The sequence below is a fragment of the Sorex araneus genome, chromosome 1 (genome assembly GCF_027595985.1).
Source record: "Sorex araneus isolate mSorAra2 chromosome 1, mSorAra2.pri, whole genome shotgun sequence".
Lineage (NCBI taxonomy): Eukaryota > Metazoa > Chordata > Mammalia > Eulipotyphla > Soricidae > Sorex > Sorex araneus.
In genome coordinates this window covers 292724550-292749083 of record NC_073302.1, presented here as the reverse complement: position 1 = coordinate 292749083, position 24534 = coordinate 292724550, and the positions used below count along the sequence as shown (strand labels likewise).

At 43.5% G+C, this 24534-nt stretch overlaps 1 protein-coding gene across 2 annotated transcripts in view; it reads left to right on the top strand.

Moving 5' to 3' along the window:
• Nucleotides 1–19904: 19904 nt before the first annotated feature.
• The window catches only part of NALCN (sodium leak channel, non-selective), a 330676-nt gene continuing 326046 nt past the window's right edge, over nucleotides 19905–24534 (top strand). For both annotated transcript variants that reach the window (XM_055136147.1, XM_055135485.1), the window contains exon 1: nucleotides 19905–20060. The gene's annotated coding sequence lies outside the window, so the exon portion shown is untranslated. The remainder of the gene's footprint in view (nucleotides 20061–24534) is intronic.

Genomic DNA, 24534 nt, shown 5'->3' with positions numbered 1-24534 from the left:
ACATTATAAAATACAATTATATAAATATATTATGCTATATAAATAAATTGTAGCACTGTAGCACTGTCATCCCATTGTTCATTGATTTTCTCGAGCGGGCACCAGTAACATCTCCATTTTGAGACTTGTCGTTACTGTTTTTGGCATATCGAATATGCCACGGGTAGGTTGCCAAGCTCTGCCGTGCGGGCAGAATACTCTTGGTAGCTTGCCGGGCACTCCGAGAGAGACGATGGAGAGGAATCAAACCCGGTATAAGGTAAATTCCCTACCCGCTGTGCTATAAATAAATTATATTATATAAATGTAATTATAGAATAAATTATAAAATTATTAATTATCAATTTGTTGATTGTAGGTTATTATCAATTAATTTATCTCCATATCATTAAATCGTTCCATTTTAAGGATCTCCAGTGGTCCCATCAGTGTCCTCTGGCTGCTTTAGCACATACACACGGACCATCTTGACAGTTTCAACTTGGGTTGGACTTACATGGCAGTTATTTCACTCTATATTGTGTTTCCATGCCATCCAGGTATTTATTATACTTTGTCAGCGTCTTGAAAATGTGCGCCATGGATGGAAGCCACCCTGGTATTCTCTGCGGTCCCTCAGAATGACAGTTTCTCTTGCTCTGTCTTCAGAAAGCAGCACCTGCTCTTCTTTTATTACTATTATTATTAATAATAATAATCACTGTATTACTGTCATCCTGTTGCTCATAGATTTGTTCAAGCGGGCACCAGTAACATCCCTCATTGAGAGAGTTATTGTTACTGTTTTTGGCATATTCAATACTCTCGGTAGCTTGCCAGGCTCTCTGAGAGGGGCAGAGGAATCCTACACTGGTCGGCTACGTGAAAGGTGAACGCCCAACCGCTGTGCTATTGCTCCAGCCCAATAATAATGATAATGATAATAATAATAATAATAATAATAATTTATTAGTGAATCACTGTGAGGGTACAGTTACAGATTTACATATTTTCATGCTTGTGTTTCAGTCATACAATGCTCGAGTACCCATCCCTCCACCAGTGCCCATTCCCCACCACCGATGACCCCAGTATCCCTCCCATCCCCTCACCCCATCCCCCCACCCACACCTGCTGTTCTTCAAGGAGCATCCTCAGGCCATTGGCATCACTTTGTCAACTAATGCAGACGCAAGTACTGGATGTTTTCCTCTACTTCCTGCCTCCTTCCTTCTTCCTGTTATACTTCCTGGAAGCCATAATCAATGATGGCTGGGTGTGTCCAGTACACTTTTGCCAGCATGTAGACAAGGCTAAGGTGAAAGCTACATTTCAGCATTGCCCCCACATCATCATCATCATGTAAGTCCTCCACGGTCTCTCAAAGTCCTGCTCGTCATCTCCCCTCTCTTGTCTTGCTTCCTCTTTATCTTCCCTGAAGGCACTGGTTTTAAAATTAACTGCACACAAATATTCCTCCCAATGTTTATTTTGTGGAAATTCAAATAAAATATATGCCATTATTTTTTCTCAGTTCTACTCTCAGCACTTACCATATGTGGGTCAGGGTGGTCTGAACCACAGGAAATTGCTATTAGCTCTACTTTTCATGGTCTCTAAAAATGGTTATTTTATTTGCCTCATCTTGTCGGGGCTCAAAAATGAATGCCTCATCAGAGCAACTGAATTACTTAATTTGGAGTAAAAGCAGATGAGGTTAGATTCAGCAACTTCCTTTAAAAACTTTTTAAAAAATCATTAACACATAATAATAATAAGGCATAGGCACATACAAAAATACCTGTTTTACTTCACAAGAACAATTATTTTGCATCCATTTATAATGCCATGGATAGTAAATAGACTTTATTTAAAGTAGATTTTTGATCTTTATGTACTCTTGGATCACTGCCAATTTTTTGTAGCAAGAAGACCACTGTTTGCCCATTCTAAATTTAGTTACAAAAATCTATTATATTAAGGGTGTACTGTTGTATCAACAGTACAACCAGATGATGTCCTTAATTATTTTTCGATATAATGTTGTGAAATGTTATAGATAAAGCATTATGACACTTTTCTTAGTGAAAGTTCTCATATGAGAAATCCAACAATATATTTTATGTAGTTTAGTCATCTTGCCTGTGTGTATATGCTGAATCCATTGGCCTCTGAGGGCTTTTTCCAGTTTTACAGTGTGAGAATATTCGCAGACTAATGAGGACATGCTTATTCAACATCATCCTCTATTTTATTTTCACAGTGAAGTAGGAAGCTTTGGTTCCCTGGTGGTTTAGTAATTAGACATTATCTTGGCTGTGTTTTTGAGATTGATTTCTGGTCAGGGAATGGAAAATTTTCAGTTCCAAATATAAAAGATATTTGACTGTGGCACTAAAAGTACCTAATGCATCAAGGGGGAAATTTTTCACATGAAACATTATAGCTTAAACAATTTGTGAACTAATTGGTACTGAGTTAATTTATTAATCCAATATTAATGGAGCACTTAACTGGGTACAAAAGTTCTAGACAGAAACAGATAATGAAGCATCTCAATGAAGCTTAAAGAAGACTAAAAGTTTAGGTTATCCCCTAAAAAAAGCTTAAGATCAAAATAAGAAGATATGGGTTTTAAAGTAATGCTATAAATGGAAGAATGGAAATCAAAAGAGGTCCAATATACCCACTGGAAAATGTTAATGTAGAATAGTGTATTAGGTGAAAAAGTTTCTTACAAATTTCAGAAGTTTCCCTCAACTATTTGTACACTGAGAAATTGTGATATTTTAAAAAGTAACCATGATACTCAAACTATAATTCAAAGATAAAATTTAAACATTTGGAAGCTGATTACAGAGGGTTGATAACACCAAAGTGTAGTCTGAACATTTTTTGTCTGTTTTCAGAGCTGACCAGGAATGACTCTGAGAGCAGAATCGGGAGTATGTCCTGGGTACCACTAAGTGTAACCCCCCCAAATTACAGAAAACATTTTTGGCAGAATAAAATACATAAATTCATAAATCCTTTTCTTTCCTATTGTTTTAGTCACTGAATTTCAAAGTACTAAAGTTGTAATTGAGTTGATAAAATAATTTGAGATGAAAATTAAAACAAGAGGCTGGAGTGATAGCACAGCAGGTAGGGCGTTTGCCTTGCATGTGGGCGACCCGGATTCAATTCCCAGCATCCTATATGGTCTCCTGAGCACCACCAGGAGTAATTCCTGAGTGCATGAGCCAGGAGTAACCCCTGTGCATCACCAGGTGTGACCCCCCTCAAAAAAAGCCAAAAAAAATAGAACAATGCTCAGCAATAAAATAATTGTATAATTAAGGCATTTTTATAGATTACTGGAAAGGAAACAAGATGTCTTCTCTTTTATTAATTAGCCATATAAAGAAAAAAAATTATTCTTGATCTATAAATCACAATTAAACCCTATATATTTAAAAAAATAGTCAGATTTTGAAAGATTCCAGTGATCACTAATTCTGCAGGTTACTATTGTATTAAGGAAGCTGAATCGTTCTGGAGATAAGTCACAAAACATATTTCTTAAACAGCCCTGCTGTATGTTTTATCTTGTTCCAAATGCATACATCATATGTTTCATTTGGTGCTACATTTTATGATATCTCTTCTTTCTCTCTAGATACTATCCCTCTCTGATTGGGAAGGCAATTGAGTTCCAAGAAATCATGGCCTCACTCAGATTGCTCTAGCACAAGGTTTCTTTGATTTCATAAAGTACAATAAATCTGACTTTAGCTTCTTGAATTATATTTTTAATTTTAGTCCAAAGAATTGTACATATACAATACCTCTAGAAATAATGTGATGTGAAATGATTAATTTTCATGAAAAGTACTGCTAGCCTGTCCCTGGGCTGGAAAGCATTGTGTGACTCACCATGTTAAATCACAACCCCAGGACAAACTGATGTCCAATATTGCTTTCTCTAGCACACCCGAAGGAGGCAGGGAAAAGTAGCAGGGCGCCCTATTAAACCCCTAATCAATCGTCCTGAGTGAGTCCCTAAGATGGACAGTAATCCTGCCATATTTCTTAGTCCAGCCACTCCCACACTCTTCCTGGTTAATGATTTCACACTCTGTTTTCCCTCAAACCTCACCCTGCATGATTTTCTTTCTATTTCACGGAAATGAAAATAACACTAGTAAAAAGAGTATTTCCAATACTTGTGCAATTGGAATCTCCCACCTTCTCTCCCCTACAGATTCCATGCTCTGTCTCTCCCTCTCCCTCCCTCTCTCCTCCTCTATCTCTCCCACCTTCCCTCCCTCCTCTCTCCCCCTCCCTCCCTCTCTCTCCCCCTCCCTCCCTCCCCCTCCCTTTCTCTACCCTTCCTTCCCTCCCTCCCTCCTTCTCTCTCTCCCTCCCTGACTCCCTCCATTCCTCCTTCTCTCTCACTTTCCCCATCCCTCCCTTCCTTTCCCTCCCTCCTGTTCTCCCTCCCTTTCCCTCTCTCCCTCCCTCCTTCCCTCCCTTTCTGTCCTCCTTTCTCTCCCTCCCTTTCTCTCCCTCCCTCCCTCCCTTTCCCTTCCTCCTTTTCTCCCTCCCTCTCTCTCCCTCTCTCCTTCCCTCCTTCCCTCCCTTCCTGTCCTCCTTTCTCTCCCTCCCTTTCTCTCCCTCCCTCCCTCCTTTCCTCCCTCCCTCTCTCTCTCTCTCTCTCTCTCTCTCTCTCTCTCTCTCTCTCTCTCTCTCTCTCTCTCTCTCTCTCCTGTTTTGATAAACGAGTTGCTGGATTTTCCAGGCTTCCAGGCCAGATCAGCCTGTCTCAGCACATGGGATTCCATTCTGCTTTGCCCACGGATATGCACAATTTACTCCCCATTTTCTGGCATTGTCAAGCTTTCCATGTCCCTCCCGCCAGCATGCCATGAGCTGCCATGTCTCCCCTCTCAAAAAGCAATCGTGGCTTTGCCCCGCCTTCTCCTTCAGTCCCAAGCCATATGGTTCCTTCAGCCATATGGTACCTCCATTGTTCACCTTGAGAAGAAGCTCATAAAATAAATCAAAGCTTCTGGAAACCATTGCCCATGTAAAACCCCTGCAATCTCATCTGAGGGGCCCCTGGACTGTGCCTCTGTCTCGGCCCCTCCTCTTGCGCTTCCTGATGAAGAGGACTTCCCATGAATCCGCCCAAAGCACCTTGCTTGCTCTCTTCACCTGCATTTCACCCACCACTAACTCCTGTCAAATACTTCAAAAATATTCAGAATCTCACCCTGTCTCACAGCCCCATTCTGGAACTGTCTCACCCTCTATGCCAATGTCTTCTCTTGGTTGGGATGGGGAACTCAATTAATAATCTGTGTTCCCCAACCCCGCTTATATCCGTTTTTAATAAGTTAGCTAGTGAAATATTTAAATTTTGCTTTTGTCACTTATTGACTGAAAACATTTCTTTTAACATTATTTTTTTTTCAAGAACCTACTAGCTCCTACAGCCCCTGGGCCTCTCCTATGTGTTCTCTGTGCTCTCTGAAAGGTCTTGGAAGTTGTGGATACAGAATCCAAAAGGAGAATGAAGCTGAAATGGGATTTATTGGCAAGAGAGCACCCTGGGGAGACCACCCAAGCCTCCAGAGGGGCTAATGGAGAGCACTCCGCCTGAGTTTTTTTTTTAACGTAGGAGTATCACTATATCACTGTATCACTGTCTTTCCATTGTTCATCAATTTACTTGAGCTGGCACTAGTAATGTCTCCATTTGTCCCTGTCACGTGCTAGTGTAGCCTGATGGTGTATTGGGGGCTCTTTCAGGATCAGGGGAATGAGGACCGTCATTGTTACTGTTTTTGGCATATCGAGTACACCACGGGTAGCTTGCCAGACTCTGCCGTGTTAATATAGGAGTACTGCTATTTATTCAGCCATTCATTAAGCTCATTGAATTGGGCATGAACTCCACATTACTTTAAAAAAAAACCTTATTTTAATTGGATATCTGTGAGATAGACCATGACAAAGCTGTTCATAGTTGGGTCTCAGTCACACGATGGTCCAGCACTCATCCCTCTGCCAGTGCACATCTCCCACCGCCCATGACACCCGTTTCTCCACCACCATCCCCCAACCCCCAACCCCCCCACCCCTGCAGGAGGCACTTTCCTTCTTGCTCTCTCCTTTTCCCTTGGTGCAGTACGGTTTGCAGTACACCTGCCTGGGTTTTAGAGTTTGTCTGGAAGCAAAGGAGACCTGGGGTGAGGAAGCAGGCTGAACAGTTAACTACCTGGTGGGTGTTGGGGGGAAGGGATCAGTAGGTCGGTCGTCTTTTGTGTGGGTTCCAGAAATCCCTAGGCCCCAGAGTCCAGCAGAACTGCTTCCCCTCAAGGCGTCTTTCTCGGGGCCCACCCAACCTTCACCTTATTCTAATCACACTGAGATCTCTGAGATCTTCGCTCTTCCTCAAAACTTTTAGATTTACACTCACTCTAACCCCTGAAAATTTCCTTTCTCCACACATCTACAGACTCCCTCTACTGAAGACACCGAAAGCTCTCATTCCCTTGAGAAGAAGCTCATAAAATAAAATCACTGTCACTGTCATCCCATTGCTCATCGATTTGCTCGAGCAGGCATCAGGAACATCTCCATTGTGAGACTTGTTGTTACTATTTTTGGCATATCAAATATGCCATGGATAGCTTGATAGGGTCTGCTGTGCAGGCAGGATACTCTCGGTAGCTTGCTGGGCTCTCCGAGAGGGGTGGAGGAATCCAACCGGGGTCGGCCACATGCAAGGCAAATGCCCTACCCGCTGTGCTATCGCTCCAGCCCTATAAAATAAAATAAAACTTAAGCATATCTTCACTGTCAGTACAGAATATCAGAAATATTTATTTCATTTAAGTTTCCATGCACTTTGGTTCCGATTTGCATCAATTGGTTCTTGGAATGCTCCCAAACGCCCGCAATCGGGACCTTAGTAAAGGTATTAAAAATATTAATCCCTGAAGCATTCCAGTTCTGGTAGAAGATCTCAGGTTTATTTCTGTACTTTACCAAAGCCATGAAGGGACCAAGATCGTTTCTTCTTTTTGCTCCATCACACTAAGGCTATGATCCCAAGCATGACCCTTCATTGTCACCAGATAGCCACATCAAGTGCCAAGTCTCAGACAACTTGCCAAGAACGGCCTCAGAGAGAAAAGCATGTCTGAGTTGCTCTCCTTAAGAGTGGGGAAAAGTCTGTCTCAGAAACTCCTAAATGTCCTCACGGCAAGTCTGTCTCAATGGCCAGAAAATATGTTGCCCATATAAAACCTAAGGCAATTCCTGGAGATGGAAACTGTTTCAACGGGGATGTTAACTACAGTCGGTAACTGCACTTTGTCCTGGAATGTGGACAAAAGAATAGAGATCCAGTTGGTCAGTTAAAAAACAGTGTTTGCTAGTATATACTATAGAAGTTTTGCTAGGAAAGACTGGATAAGACTCATTCCAAAACTTGTAGATTTTTCTAGATAAAATTATTTTTCTCCTGTAACAGACAAATATATTCATCCAAATGTTTGTCCAACGGGAATCAATAGACATTGTTGCATGCTCTCATTCATTATTAATTACTTTTCTAAGTGCTGAGGACCCAGAAAAGAGTAAGATACGTGTGCATGCCTGCCCCAAAAGAACTTACATAAGTTGAAGGATTTTTGCGCAAGTATTTATTACTGGTAATAGTTATATAATAAAGAATGTAAATTTCCTGAATATTTCTATTATGATAAAGGTTTTTAACTAATTGCCCAATGGACCAAGGATTAAGTTGATCATACACAAGATAATAATTAGTCTCTGTCAACAAATCCCAGAGTACTTGCAAATACCACTCAAGTCTATGACATTGGCAACAGTTTTTACCAAAACATAGCAATGCTGGAAACACTGAAAAAAAAAGTAGTCTTCACATCAGAAATTGGTAAAAACACTTCAATTCATGAGGGTTCATAGACGTAGGTACACATGGAAGAAACTGATTTGTTTTCAATATAAAGTCAGAAAAATTTTATGCATGTAGTTGGGAAAATCACTAAATCAATGGTTATCCAAATATTTTAAATTACTAAAACGATATGTGCATGAAATTGGAACAAGCCTATAGAAATAAAATTAAATAAATGTCATCTCAAGGATCAAATTAGACATCAGTTAAAAAATGTCAGTGCTATCTGGAACAAATAAGTATTACTGTGATTGATTAATTTCGGTGAATAGTATAATGTCAGTCGGAAATTTAAATGTGTTTCATTCAAAGCAAAATAAAAATGTGTTTCACTTTGGAGAAAACAGAAAAGATTGCTAGGTCAGGAGAGATCATACAGCGGATAGGGCACTTGTCCTCTTGTTTTACATGCGACTGGACCTACGTTCAATCCCTGGCACCCCACTTAATACTAAAAACCAAGTCAGGAGTGATCCCTAAGCAGAAAGCCAGGAGTAACCCTTGAGCACTTTCAGGTGTGGAACAATGCCCCTCCCCCTAGTTCTTCAAAATTGAATTAGAATAAATGGTAATAGTTGTTTAAAAATATCTAGAATATATCTATAAAACTGGGATTTGGACAGTTTATAAGCATGGTTTATAGGACAAAATTTTAAATTGGACATATTCTATAGATATTTATATCATTCCTCAGAAATGCTATCTCAGTAAGAGCTTATATTATAAATTCAATATATTTAAATGATAATTATGCATGCAAACTATTTTTAAACAAAACAAAATCACCCAATTTTTACCTGATACTAAATTCTATATGAATTTTAGTTAAAATATGTAGTTATGTTGATAGCAGAAAAGCAATCTGAGAAAATAATGCCAAGGCTGTCTAATAGTTCATTGAGCTTTTGAGACATCCCAAAAGAGGCAAAAACATGACATTGTGGAAATATTTACAAAGGCTCTCAATGCATAGAAAAGGACCCCAGAAAGAGGAAAAAGCTAGTGCAAAGGTCCTAAGGTAGGAACACCTTGGTTGTTGAAGGAGCATCAAGGACGTGAAGTTGGCTGAAATAGAACATTTGCAGGAAGCAGAAAGAAGTCCTCCTGGTGATGGGAATTTCACACAAAGCCGGGAAGCTAAAAGACTTGGAATCTCACCTGGATTTCATGGAATCTCTCCCAATTTTTTGAAAAGAGGTGTGGCATAATGACATGCATTGCTCTGTTTGGTTGGGCTAAGAACACACTGCAGGGGCCAAGAGCAAGGGGTCGAGGCAAGAGAGCTTAGAGGAGGTCAGAGAAGTCATTCTGGAGGAGCTGGAGGAGTTTGCAAGCAGAGAGGACCTGGCTCTGAGTGCATCCTCCAACAAGGCTGTGACACACTTAAACATAAGACAAAGTGGCAAGAGCATCCAACGCCTCCACATCACTGGCCGCCTGGAGGCTACCATGACACTTACTCTCTTGACTCTCCCCCAAGTCTGTCCATTGAGCATTGCTCCGTCCAACCCTCAATCTTCCTCATGTCTGATGCATCTCAAAGTTCATTTTAGTCATCAGTACACAATTGCCTAAGCAGTTGGGAATGCATGTCTACATATTCTACAGTCTTTTTTTTATGAATTTCTTTGATTTTGTTTTGTTTTGTTTCGTTTTGTTTTGTTTTACAGCCACACCTGGTGATGCTCAAGGATAACTTTTGGCTAACTTGGAGAACTGCATGTGGTGCTGCTGATCAATGATATCAAACTTTAATCAGAGTAACCTTTAAAGATACAGAATGTTGTCATCGTGCCCCACCAAATTTCTTCATGCCTTTTTCTAGTCAATCCCTTCTATACCTCAAATATAATCACTCTTCAATTACACTATGATTCTATAACCACTATTTTGATTTTATTGAAAAATCAGAATTTTCCTAATTTTTGAAGTCCAAATTAACATACCTGTATGGTAGTCATTTTGAAAAAATTTTTTTCATTACTATGACTCACCCATGTTTCTATACCAACAACTCATTTTTAGTGCTTTAGAACTTCATTGCCTAGACAAACTCAATGGCTGCTGAGCAAGTAAGACTTTTTCCAAATACATGTGGTTAGCCAAGCTAGCCTGTACAAAAGACGATCATCTTTTCAATAAATATATTTGTGCTTAAAAGATAAAGTGGAAACCTGAAATGGGTGTGATCTGTGGAAAAAAGCATTCTGGGGGCTGCAACAATTTTAGCTTGCAGACATTTTAGTGTCTTGCAAAACTGGACTGTGATAAAATGGATTAAAATCAAGCCCATGTACTCTGTATGTGTGATCCAGTGATAATTGTTTTCATAGTTAATTTTTTTCTAGTTGCCTTGTTTATTTACTTGTTTATTTATTTATTTATTTTTCAGCTGCTCCTAGAGTCCTTGAAGAAGTATAATCTGGTTATCTGCGGAGCCTGGTGTATGAACGGACCCTTCTTTGTCCTCCTTCCCCAGAGTCTGCTCCAAGCAGTCATTGAGCTACCTCTGGCTGTGAGTGGGAGAAAACTCATTTGAAAGGGAGCCAACCCTTCAATATAGAATATTGAGAGAAACCCCTACGAATGTGTAAAACCTACAGGCTTCCCTGCAAACACTACTCGGGATGTACCATAAACAGATTCAGTGAATCAGCACCCAAACTGGGGCCAGCTGTCCTAATTGCAAATTCGGTGACGGAGAGTTCTGGCTTCCACGAAGCAGCAACCCTAAACTAAAACGCAGAGCAGCTTCAAAGTGTGCATAAGACTACGCTGTATTTTAAAGCATTTTATTTTCCATCTTCAAACAGACTTGCTCTCCCTGCAAGTAAAGGTTTTGTTTTAGGTAACAGCTCCGCATTTCATCCTACTAATGGCTATTAACAATCTAATAAGAACACTTTACCCTGAAGAAAAAGCACATAGTGTATAGTCTCCAGGCGGCTTGGGGAGCCCCAGTGGGTCTCTCTCTCTCACCCTCCGGGTTCAGTGGACTCGGGCCGCTGCCCCTCCTGGGGTTGCCATGATGTGGATGGATAAAGGAAGAAACGAAGGTCAGGCTGGTTGGTGATCAGTTGCTGTTTATTCCATTCACCCCACATGCCTGTTCTAGTCTCACTAAACTCCCCATTCTGGTCTCACACTGCCCCTCATTCCCGCCTCTCCTGTCTCTCCCGCTCATCTCTCCACACCCCCTCTTGCAGCCACATCTCTCGTCTCTCCACGCACCTGCTCCTGCACTCTTCCCCTACATTCTTCTCCCTCTGTCCCCCTTGCTAGTCTCTCCGAGCTCCATCTTGCTGCCCTGGTCTCTCTCTCTCTCCAACTCTCCCGGTGTGTTCGGGGTAGAAACCACACACCCAGGTCAGGTAGTCCATCAACATATCGAAAGTCCTTCTTCAGCCTAAGGACAAAATACCACTTAGGGGTGTCTCTGCACTCCTTAGTCCCATAACTTGACTAACATCTTAAGTAACATCTTAATTCTATTTCTTAATATTAGTTATTTTGTAAGAGATACATTAAGCTTGTAGGGTGGCTCTCCTGGGGACATCTCGCTATAGATCTCAGACTACAATGCTCAGACCAGATTAATCTTTCCTAACCTTAACAGGGTCCTAATCCAGTTGTTAATTTTTGGATCACGACAGAATTTGTCCATGACCAAGCTCTTAACTTATAAAGTTTTATGGCACTTTGGCCAGGCAGACTTTGATGCCAGGGTAGCTCACTGTTTGCCCTCGGTCCATCCAGTCCCTCGTCAGGATGCTGCTTTTGGGGTGCTAAGAAGTAAGGGCAACTGAGGCTTAACTTGAGAGAACAGATGACCAGGAGGTAATATTATCTGGAATCAGTTAACTCCCAAGTTACAAAAGCATAGCATTAACTGTCTTCCTGTGTCTATACAAAAAGGACATTGCTCTGTATTAACTATGTGAAGGACTTACGGAGAAGAGAAAAGCAACGTTTACAACTTAACAGAGCACAAAGAAGTTACAAATAAACACAGAGGAATGGGAGCACTGTGATGGGAGCAACACAATAAACCTAAGCTCTCTGTGGCAAGGCAGAAAGGAGAAACCAATGTTATCTTACAATATAGTGTTGTATTTTGATTCAAACATAAAGTAGGCATCAAGGGGCTAGAGAGTTAGTACAGGAAGCAGTATCCTCCCGTGTAGCTGGGAGGCCAAAAACCTGGTTTGACCCCCAGCATCTCAGGAAAGGACTCCTGAGCCCAGACCAAGACTAGGATCTGAGCACCTCCAGGTGTGGTCCCCCCCTTGACCCCCAAAGCAGCTCTTTGTCTTCAATTGAATGAAAGTATTCAATTCATGTCAATTATTTTTTTCTAGTTGTTGATTTACTTAAGCTGACTGTATTTTCAATGGAGTTCACAATCTAAGGTAACACTAAAGATCTTTTCCTTTTGTCTTTTATACCATGAGTAGAATCCACGAGAAATATATCTTTATTTCTGTAGATATACTAAAAGTCATTTAAATTTTATTATTATTGCTATTAATATTGTTATGGCGGACTGGAGCGATAGCACAGCGGGTAGGGAGTTTGCCTTGCACTTGGCCGCCCCGAGTTTGATTCCTCCATCCCTCTCAGAGAGTCCGGCAAGCTACTGAGAGTATCATGCCCCCACAGCAGAGCCTGGCAAGCTACCCATGGTGTACACAATATACCAAAAATGATAACAATGATGGTCCTCATTCCCCTGAGCCTGAAAGAGCCCCCAATACACCATGGGGCTACACTAGCACATGACAGTGGACGAATGGAAACGTTACTGGCACCCGCTCGAGCAAATCGATGAACAACAGGATGAGAGAGATGACAGTGACACAGTGATTATTAGTGGGAGGGTCCTAAGTGGTGTTCAGGAGGTCCAGGGGCCCCACCTGTGATTCTCAGCCAAGCTGGGCCTGCTGCTCAGTGCAGGAGCCCAGACTGTGATGTTGCTGGGCTCTTTGGGACAGGACTGTACCCTGAGCCCCACAGAGGTACTGGGTGAGGGATGCTGAGCGGCCACGTGATGTGGGGGGAGGACTCTGGCCAAATGCGTGCTGGGCATGTGCCCTGTCCACTCCACTCTCTCACGCCCAAAAGCCTCTGCTAAAAGCAACCCTTTTCGGGGGATACTGCTGAGCACTGTATTTTATATATATCTTGTAAACCAAACCTTTGTCTGAAGTGGTGAGTGCAAGTGTTTTCTTCCGTTTATTGGGAGCCTAGCTGGTGGGCCGGAGGGGTCACAGCGTGGTGGTGGGGATTGGTGTTGGAACTCAAATATGAATAACTCTGTAAATCACACTGCTTTGATACAATGTTTTTTTGCCTTTTGGGTCACACCCGGCGATGCATAGGGGTTACTCCTGGCTCTGCACTCAGGAATTACCCCTGGTGGTGCTCAGGAGACCATATGGGATGCTGGGAATCGAACCTGAGTCGACCACATGCAAGGCAAACGCCCTACCCACTGTACTATCGCTCCAGCCCCTGATACAAATTTTTAATTAAAAACAAAATGAAATTGAAAATTGAATAAAAATAAATAACATACATTGGTCAGAGAGTTAGTATAGCCTGTCAGGTGCTTGCCTCACATATGGCTGACCCATCTTCAAACCTGGTACCCCATATGGCACCCCAAGCCTTCCAGAAGTGATACCTGAATACAAAGTCAGTAATAAGCCCTGAACAATGCCAGGGGGTGGTCCATAAAACTATAAAGAAACAAAAGCTACTTCATTTTGTAAGTATGTAGAGAAATGCACTTATCTAATGATTTTATCTATCATAGCTATATGGAGATCTATCTAAAAAATAGGAATAGAACCACCATTAGACCTAGCAATACCATTTCTTAGCATCTATTCCCCAAACACACACACACAAAAGCTTTAATTTAGAAAACAATTGGTTGATTTTTAAGTCATCCCATCTCAGTCTACCCGCCTCTTTGACTAGTCAGATTATTCCGAGAGATGCGTCTGGTGACCACAGCATCCATCACCACCCACACCTTGCTCTCAGCACTCCTCAGACCCACTGATTCTCCCAGTAAGTAAATTTCATTCAGGCAAAGTTTTTTAGGATCTGGTCTGTCCCAGTTTCTGGGAAAATTGCAAAAGAATCATCCAGTTGAACAGCGGCTCCTAGAGCTTCCGCTGGTCATAGTGATAGTTGAAACTTATCATCTCTCCGTCTTCCCTCACCTCTTCATCATCTGTCTCCTCTTCATCATCCATCACCTCTCCATCATCCTTCATGTCTCCATCATCCATCACCTCTCCATCATCCATTCTGACCTCTCTTCACCCCAGATACACTTCAGGGTGCTCCCCTGCACAATGCCCTTTCTATCCTTTTTGAGAGCAAAATGAATTTTGAGTTCTATGGACATAAGAACATTTTTTGGCAATAAATAAAACTTCAAGGTTATTTTCAGAACTCAGAGATTCACTTCTACCCTGTAGCATATTCTATTACTAAATCATTGAAACAGTCTTTATGTTATTACTAATTCTTTTGAAACCTACCTCTTGTTTTCAGAAAGTTAGCAGTTCCTGTGGACATTGCCACAACGGCTTCTCAGTACAATGAGGACCTTGCAAGACTAGCTCATGCCATGTTTGTTTCCTCCCGAGTTTGAAATTTTCCCTATTTAAAATTCGAAAACCACGTTTCCTCTGAAAATATTATCTTCAAGTAGAACAAAATGGTGACTTAGGAATTCTCTTTCAGTGAATCCGTAAAATAGGCATCATCTGAAACTAGCACTTCTCTCTCCACCATATGATTTTCCAAATCCTACTTGAACTCTGAAATCCCTCCCATATGATTGGGAAATACATTTTCCCATAAAAGAAGTCAATTGAACTTCTTTTCTCAGTATATTTCTGCATTATTCAAGAGTCCAAGTTCTGTCTAAGGCTTACTATTATGGTTCCTTCTTGCACTGCTGTTGAAGGATATGCTCACCTATCTCCTAAATATGGCTGGTTTCGATGCAAACAGGAGCTATATGGAACATTAGAGGTCCAGATGACAGATTTGCAAAGCTATAAAATATGACTCAGCAGATGGTCTTTTACCACCTAGTTATACTCAAAAGATTTTAATGCTTCAGATAACACTGCTGCAAGGTAAGGGCAAAGTTTATGGGGATTCCACAACTGTCCAGGGTCTGTCAGATGAGAATTTTAACAGAACTTGAAGTAGAAAAGAGAGATAAGAAGGCTCTGTACTTGGAATAAAGATGTATGAGTAGATGCCAAGTACTGATGCGCACAGCTCGAAGGCACACTTGCAGTAAGAGAGTCTCTACTGTCCCATGTTCCAGAGATACTTAATCAGTCTCCCAGGAAATATTCACGATCATCTGAGTGATCCTTATAATCAGAAGACTTTAGGGGCCATTACTTTAGGAAAGGGTTAATGTGTCCGGTGTCTTCCCAAACCTCGAAATATTTATGTGGTGAAGGCATGTTTTGTGGTTGTCTGGAAAGCTGATTCATAGAAAGACAGGATCAATGATCACCCAAGTACCTGGCATTATACTTCCTGTGGGTATAGGGGGAAATAACTGTGCTCCAGACCCTCCCACCATCTAAACACATTTACTCTGAATTCTGTATGTGCTAATACATGTGAGGGAGTTAGCAAGCAGAAGTGTCTCCTGGTTGAACCTGTTGGTATTTTTTTACACGAACACCTGAAAGTTTATTTTCTTTATACAATGTGTTTCAAAGAGGGAAGATCAATTTCATCAATATTTGGTGATAAGTGAACAGTCGACAAGACTGAAATAATGCAATTTAAGCAAGTGAATACATATTAAAATTTGTTTTAATGAAGCTCACCAAAAACCAAATAAGAGGAGCACCTTGGGTAGTTGCCTTTATGTCATTAACTCATAAATTAAACATAACAGAATTCTTCTGGGATTGGCTCAGATCCTAAAGTCCCATATAGCACCCCTCTCCCCACTCACTCACCCTACAGTATGGATTTAAAATGTTCCCTTTCAGATATATATTGTTTCTTCCATCACCATGGTGTCAGATGAGGCAATAATTTGAGGTAGGACTAAAGAGTAGGAACAGGGACGTTAATGAAAAGCAAACATCCCATTTCTATCAAATTCTTTTGATCTTGCATTTCCTAGTTAAGTTGTATAGTCTTGCAATATCCTCTGACTCCTAACAACTCCCTTGGTCGCTCATCAATCTGTCTCTATTTTCCTTTTCCTAAATTTTTCCCTATCTGACTGTTCTATTTGACAGCACCCTTCCTCATCTCACACTGTTCCTTTCACACAGATTTAACCATAGGAGCTTCCACCTTCAAAACACTTGCTGGGGGTGAGTATTAAAGATAGCAGGGATTGGGGGCAGGGATGTGGGAGCAGAGAGATAGATACAGGGGCTAGGGCATTTGTCTTGCAGGCAGCTGAACTGGATTTGATCCCTGGCACCCCATCAGGTCTCTGACTGTCATCAGGAGTGATTCCTGTACACAAAGCCAGGGATAAGCACTGGGCACTGCTGGTGCTCAGACAAAAAAACAAAAGACCAAAAAGAAAAAAAAAGATAGCAACGGGGAGAGGGGTCATGGATGATATAGGCTTGCAACCTTGGACATTCCAAATTGGAGATTGGCCTGCACACGGGAAGCAAGGAGACATCAGTGAGAGAGGCCTAGGGCTCCAGAATTAGGCAGTGAATTTATAAGCATGGGAACACCACAGGAAGCTGGTCTCTGGTGGCTGCCAGAGCAGTAAGTTTCTACCCTTGTGCATCTCAGTGTGAAGCTTATAAAGAAACATCCCTGGAGCTGAGGCAGCATCCAGCCCAGGTGGCCGCAGTGATATAGCACCAGTACCCTCTCGGCACTGCCCCGTGAAAGGCCCTTGGTGGGAGAACAGAAGGGCCTGTGGGATGTTTCAGAGAAAATCCTCAGACTGACTGGTCTTTCAAGAGTTGTCAGGCCCTCTCGGTGAACTCCTGTACAATGGTGAAGGGCCACACATACACCAATTTGGAAAAAGTGCTGGGTGCCTCCTGCTGGCCTCTGCCGCATAGACACGTATATCTGGCTGGAATCTTATTTTTTGTAATAAACTAAACAGCTCACAGTACTTAAATGTGGGTAATGTAGCAAGATTGGTCCGGGGTATTTTATAAGTCTAGCAGAACACACATGCAAATGTACTGCATCTATCAGGAAGCAACTTGTCTTATTATGTATGGGGATAATTCAGAACTAGACCTAGAAAATATGCAGATCTATTTTCTCGAATTTCAGTGGTTCATAAAAACAACAGGAAGGTGACGAGCAGGTAGGAGCCGTGCTGTGGTTATCTGTGGGGATGAAAGCATTTGGTTTTTAGGATGATTATTTTACCCTACAGACAGGTTCCCGGGGGTTCTACTGAGTTTCCTCCATCTCACCTTCCCAGAGGCACCGTATTTCCAGAGAACTTCTCTGCAGTATTATTTGGCCCCTGGCATGAATAAATACTGACAGTGGGGGGTTGAACCCGCAGTGGGAAAGGATCTGAAATATTTGATATTTGACTGGGGAGTGATGCTGAGATTAGGACAACGGCTGCCCGTTATCACTTCATATAAAAATTATGGGTATTGGGGTCTTGATTTCTGAAGGGAATTGAGCTGCTTGAAATTAGGCCCCACTGGGTCTGGGCTGTGGGATGGTAAATGAAGTCACCAAGTTAGGAAGTTCGTTGCAGTGCTGGGAGAGGGGTTAGGACAGGAAGGGACCATTGTGACAATGACGGGGAAGGGTCAACTTGGATGAGACCTGGCTGCTGAAAGGAGGTCAAGCCAGATGCAGGATACACACTCAGTAACAGTACTACAAACCACAGTGCCTTAAAGGAGAAAGAAAAAGGGTAAAGTTAGAGTCATAGAGGTAGGCCGGAGACAGGAGGGAAACTGGGGATGTTAGGGGGAGGAAGGGGTCATTGGGGAAGGGATTGGCCTTGGAACTCTGTATGACTGAAAATCATGAATAGCTTTGTAACTTAATTTATGGTGATTCAGTAACTTAAAAAGAAAATCACCAAGAGCGAGATGACTTAGGCAAAAGCTAAACAAGGTTTTTAAAGAAAACTAGTACAGTGTTCGACTGACACAGTAAGGGCCCCCAAAGTCTGTCTGGAATTCCTAGGGGGAACTTTTTCTAGTCTATTTCCGGGCTACTGTAGGTGGGAAGTGTTTGCTTTTCAGAGGTTACTTAGTCTTGGGAAGGGGTGACAGTTGACAGATGTCTAGTCAATTCCGGGGAGGAAGTAATTTGTTTATAACATGTTCTGAGCCAGTCACATAAAAAAAGATCAGAGATGTCTAAAATAGTTTGGGTAAGTGATAAAATGTTCTGAGCCAATCATGTAACAATAGTAGAATGTATATGAAATGCGTTAGGCATACCTTGGGGAGAGGGGCAGTTGTAGGAATCGAGAGTCAGGTGCGTAGGATGGAGGTTTTAGGTGCACAGGATGGAGATCTGCAAGGTCCATAGACAATCTTATTGACCCAAAGTCAAAAGGTTTGGGTGGCTCGGTTAGTTCCAAGACGTGGGGTGCAGCTTCACAAGGATGCATCTTAACAAGGACGGTCTCAGCCCCTCCGGCCTTTGAAACAGGGACATAAACTACGCACCTTTTTCGAAGGCTTCTGCTAGACTACTTCCATTTTACTAATAGGACTTTTCTCAGATAATTATAGCTCGGTAAATTTCCCAAAAATGATATTTGACTATATATCTTTAAGATACAAGCAGAAGCAAACAACTAATCAACTGAGAAATGACTTAAGATGAAACCAATTGGTGGTTTTTAATAAATAAATTGTAAATGTTTATGACTTAAACAGCCCATACGTGTTTAAGTCACTTTCCACTCATGTGATGAAGAATATTTCCGTTTGTTCTTATTACTTGTTTAAAATAACTTTTTACATGCTTGGTCTTTCCAAAATCTTCGTGGGTTTTTCGTTTGTTTGTTTTTTACGTGCACATCGCTTTGATTTTCATGAAATTCCAGTTTGTTCTAAATCTTTAAAAGACAAACAGGTGCTAACATGAACCCCACGTGAATGGGCGGTTGCTAGTTTGCTTTGACGATAGTTTGTTTTGCTCATGATAGACATGACCAGCTGACCCGTTCAGGTGTATCTCCGCCTCTTCTTCCTTTCCTTGGACCCCAATGTTTTTGGCCGCGCACATGTTTTCCTTTATCTAGTTTTTCTTGTGAAAGAGTTTCACTCTAGTAAAGGCACACGGAGCCCCAGAGTCAGTACGCAGGGGGGAGAGAAAGGGGGTGTGCTCCTGCCCTCGGGCGTGGTCCTTAGGTTTCGCCGACCCTCTCCGCTAGGCGCTGGCCAGCAGCAGAGTGGGCGTGAAGAGAGATAGATGCTCTTCGGGTGGGGAAGGGTGGGCGGCCCAGGCCTTTCTGAACTGCTCTGCGGCCGCCCCCACAGATTCGGAGGAGGAAGGGGAGGAGGATGTGTCTTGGTGTCATTCATGCTGGGATTGCCTGGCCCAGGATGAAGACACAATCGGGCGCTCAGACACACGGCCACCAAGAGGCAAGCTCACGGCTTGGGCTTCCTCCGTGCACTGGGTTGGCCTGTGCAAGACAAGGCACTTGCACACACACACACACACACACACACACACACACACACACACACACGTGCACAGACACACGCGCGCGCACGCAGAGGCCTGTGTGGCCTCGATGCAAGCGTGCAAGCGGTGGCCTGGCGCGGGTGCCCTTCCCGGGGGTGGGCGCGGGCGCATCTGCTGTTGCGGGGGCGGCCCGGGCCCTGCCCGCTCCCCCCGCGCGGCCCCGCGCGCCCAGGGCTGGACTCCTCGAGCGTTTTTGTTTTTGAACGAGGCAAAGAGTGTCGGAGCCCGACCCGCCCGCCCCGCGCCGCAGGCCCCGCCCGCCCCGCGCCAGCCGCGCTCCGACCCGCGGACGCGCCGAGCGCACGGCGGGAGCCTGGGGGCCGCGGGGGGCGCGGGGGGCGCCGCGCCCCGACCATGACCGCGTCGCGCCGCGGGGTTACAGGTTGGTCACGGCCCGGCCCGGGCGCGGGGCTGGGGGCAGAGGCGGGGGGACGGCCCCGGGCAGGTGCGGGAGGATGCGGGGGGCGGGGGGGCGGCCGCCGGGCCCGCGGGCCGGATGCTGCAGGCCCGGGTGGGGGCTCCCGCGCAGCAACGGGGAGCAATCAGGGCCCGAGGGTGGCCTGCCGCCCCCCACCCCCGCACCCGGCCGCGGATGTCCCGCACTGCGCCCCCGGGGAGGAGGGGGAAGCTGGCTTGTGTGGGCAGCCTGGGCGGGGTCCTGCCCAAACCGCGCTGGGTGGTCACCGGGGGGCGCGTGGGGGGAGGCCAGGCTGGCCCAGTGCCCTGAACGGTAGCCGAGGGGTATTGGAGTGGGCGTCGGGCTGGAGGGTCCCCGGATAACTGCAAGCAGTGGACCAGATGCAGGACTTAAGGTTCCATCTGCCCGTTTTCAGGCCTCCTGGTGAAGAGGAGGCGTTTCACCCACCAACGGGGGCTGCGGGCCCAGGGCCAGCCCCGGGAGGCCCCAGGTGGTGGCCAGTCTCTGCGTGTCCACGTCGCGTGCGCCTGTTTGAGTGCTCACACCGGGTGGTCGTGTTGTTGGCGTGCCCACGGCGTGTGGTCAGGTTGTTTGTGTGTGCCCACATGGCGTGGACACCTTGCTTTCGTGGTCCCGCTGGCCAGGCCCGGATTCCGCCGTTGCCCAGACGCGATGGGCAGTGACATCTGGGCGCTGCTGGGCGCAGGCCCCGGTGGAAGGAGACGTCCGTGGCGGTGGGAAACTAACAGGTGGCTATTAGGGCCGAGGTTTATTTTATATTTCTCTGATTTGCTTTGTTATTACTAACAACCGTGACTTTATTTGAAATTAAGTCAGCCCTTGGGATGTCTGTGGTATTGCCAGCGGTAGACAGCCAGGAGAATGACTTTGGCGATCAGGGTTCAAGCCTCAACAGTCTTGGGACAAACACCGCAGGTTCTCAAGCCTCTCTAAGAACAACCAACGCAGAAACGTGTTTCTTAAGCGCTTGATGCTCGCCCTGCGCCTTTCTCCGTGTTGAGTTTCCATTCTCCTGCAATGTGTTTGGAACCAGCAATCGTTAAAAGTCAGAATTAAGAAAACAAAAATGACACTTGGGAGAGAAATCAGCAAGGGAACAGGCTCCTTGGCCCCTTTTATTTGTTGTATAAGATTTTGGCAGAAATGGTGGACTACGGTTCCTACCTTCTCTGGATATGATGTTTCTTTGGAATGTGTTTTTATGTGCTTCTTTTCTCTTTTCTACATTGTGTGTGTATGTATTGAGGTTCACACATTTATCTGGGCCCATGGGTCTGGACTTGCTTTATCATTTTCCTATGATGCTAATAACAGTAACATAGTTTGGGGTTTTCGTGACTAAGTAGATTTACCCTGAGAATAGTGGATTTTTTTTCTTTTGGGGTCACACCTGGCAATGCACAGGGGTTACTCCTGGCTCTGAACTCAGGAATTACCCCAGGCTATGCTTAGGGGACCATATGGGATGCTGGGAATCAAACCCAGGTTGGCTGTGTGCAAGACACACAGCCCTACCCGCTGTGCTATTGCTCCAGCCCCCAAGAGTGGATTTTGAGTTTATAAAGAAACAGAAAACCACACTGACCCTAAACAGTGGATCTTTCTAGAAGTCAGTCATTGTTCCAGGAGATGGGGTTCAGTGGGGAGAAGAGATAAACCCCAACAAACACTCTGAATCCATTTGCAAAGACAAATACACCACATGGGTAGGCATTTTAGTTTTCTGGTTTGGTTTGGTTTGGTTTGGAGACCAACCTGGCATCACCATCTCGGAACTTCACTTACATTTTATGGTTGTCAGTTTGTTTATTTATTTATTTTTGTGGGGTGAGAGGTGTTCTGAGTCATATACCCAGCAGTGCTCAGGACTGACTCCTAGCTGAGTGCTCAGCCCAGGGGCAGTATGTGGTGCTGGGCTCTCAAGGGTTGGCTGCCTGCAAGGCCGGCATATAATCCCTGTCCCATCTCTCCATGCTATGATTGTTAGTCTAGTGGGACAGAGTGAGGACTTTTACCCCTTACAAATTTGTGTGCAGCCATGTATATTTTTAAATTAAAATTTTAATTTAAATTCTTTTAAATGTATCGATTGCATTTTAAAATAAGCAGATGTAATGAAAATGAGGGATGAGACAAAAAAGAGAATATATAGCTATACTTTTAACAACCCAAAACAAATGATTATAATACTGTCTATTTATTGGTATGGTCTTTTGAATAGCATACTTTGTGTACTGGTAGTCATGATATTGTATAGTTCATACCCTTTTTTCCATTTAGTTTTTAACAAAAGCACATCTTTATGTTTGTATACACTTTTCTGTATAACATAATACATAATATAATCCCTGACTCTAGACTCACTATAATTGAATATTTGCTATTTCCAGTTTTCCATCACAGTATTGCATACTCATAGCTTCAGTATAGGTATTTATTTATATCTGGTGTTTTTATGAAGAGTTCAAATAAGTTGTATTCCTGCAAATGAAATATTTAAATCATTATGGGTATATATTTCCTAAGATAAATATGACTAAGAAGCCTATGTGCATTCTAGGTTAAATTTCTTTCCTAGTATTTGTATATTATTGTCCACTTTTATAGGAATATCTGTCACTGTCACTGTCATCCTGTTGCTCATCAATTTGCTCAAGTGGGCATCAGTAATGCCTCCATTTTGAGACTTGTTGTTACTGATTTTGGCATATTGAATACACCACAGGTAGCTTGCCAGGCTCTGCTTTGGGAGTGAGTTTTCCAGGCTTGCTGGGCTCTCCAAGAGGGACAGAGGAATTGAACCCAGGTCGGCCGCATGTAAGGCAAATGCCCTGCCTCTGTGCTATCGCTCCAGCCCTTATAGGAATATACAAAGATTAAATGATACCTTGGAATTAATGATTTTTCTACTCAAGCAAAGTCAGATAAAATCCATCTGTTAGATATACCCCTTCGTAAAAAACCAAGGTAGGAATGTCCTAAAAGTGTTGACCTAGGGAGGGCAAAAGTAAGGTCTTTCAGGGGAAAATCATTTTAAGTTCAGGAGTTTTTTGCATTTTACTTTGTTGTTCAGATTTTAAATGAATGATCCAGTAAGTTTGTGCAGTGAAAACGCCATGCCCCATAGTACAGGGAGAGAATGGCGGGTTCCTGGATAGACACTAGCACAGATGAGCAGGAATGACGGGCCAGCTAAGGTGCAGGTCACAGTCCTGAGATTTGTCCAAACTCAGCAGAGCGTGCCCACCTGAGTGTGAGGGGGAAGGCCAAGGCGATAGCGGGCACCAGGTCTGGCGGAATGCCTTGACTTCTGCAAGGCTTCCATCAGAGCCTATGCAGGTGCAACCACTCGAACGGAAGGTATTCATAGGACAGGCCCTGAGTCCCTCTGTCCAGAGTGGGGACAGCAGTGAGGGCCCGGGAGGCAGCCCGAGAACTAGGGAAGTCAATGAAGCTGATGCTTGCAGGAGTGGGAAGTTATTGATGAAAGCAGGAGTGAGATTGATCAGAGAGAGGTGTGTGGGTGGTGTGGGGGGCGGCAGAAGGGCGGATCTTCAATTATGTGGAGAGAGAGATTGATCTCCAATTGAGGAAAAAGAGAGAAAGAGAGAGTGAGGGAGAGAGAGATTGATCTTCATTTATGGGAAGAGAGGGATAGTGAGATTGATCATCACTTAGAGACAGAGGAGTGAGATTGATCTCCAATTGTTTTTTTCCAGGGGGGAGTGAGATTATACTCCAAAAATGGGGGTAGAGAAGAGAAAAGAAGGCTGGGGCCAAGATGATAGGAATGGAAGACAGTGCCGAGACACTTGAAATGAATGCCCTTTGGCTGGGGAGTAAGAGCAGGTGGAGCACGTGCCGTGTTATTGATGAAATAAAATCCTTCTCTCCCTCTGAAATATTATAAAAAATATACCAAAACATGTACATGATGTTTATTATGAACCATATGTTTTTATGGCTATCATGGACCATAAAAACTAGCAAATGATTAGGGACAGTGTGGTGAATGAACACTTTGGTCTCTAAAAATTCAAAATAAATGAGAGGTTCTAGAAGTGATTAAATGGGTGGGAGGGGTAGAGGGATCTCAAATTAATAAGGTTGCAATTACTAGAGTTCTCCATGTACTATTTACTGTAGCATTGTGATGGGTACAACCCAAAGTGTTCCTGTGAGTGTTTATTTGGTGAGACATTGCCCATAGATGCAATTTTTCTTCAAAGGTTTCTGTACCTCCAGTGGGCTCAGATACCATCATTTCAGCCTAGGAAATCAAGAACGCCAGAAAGCCAGAGTCTAGAGGAAAAAAAAAACCATCGTGTTTTCAAACATGAATGGATTCCTTATAAAATAGGAAGGCTTTTGATCTGATAGAAAAACTCAAGGCCATGCACCACAGCGTCTGCTCTAA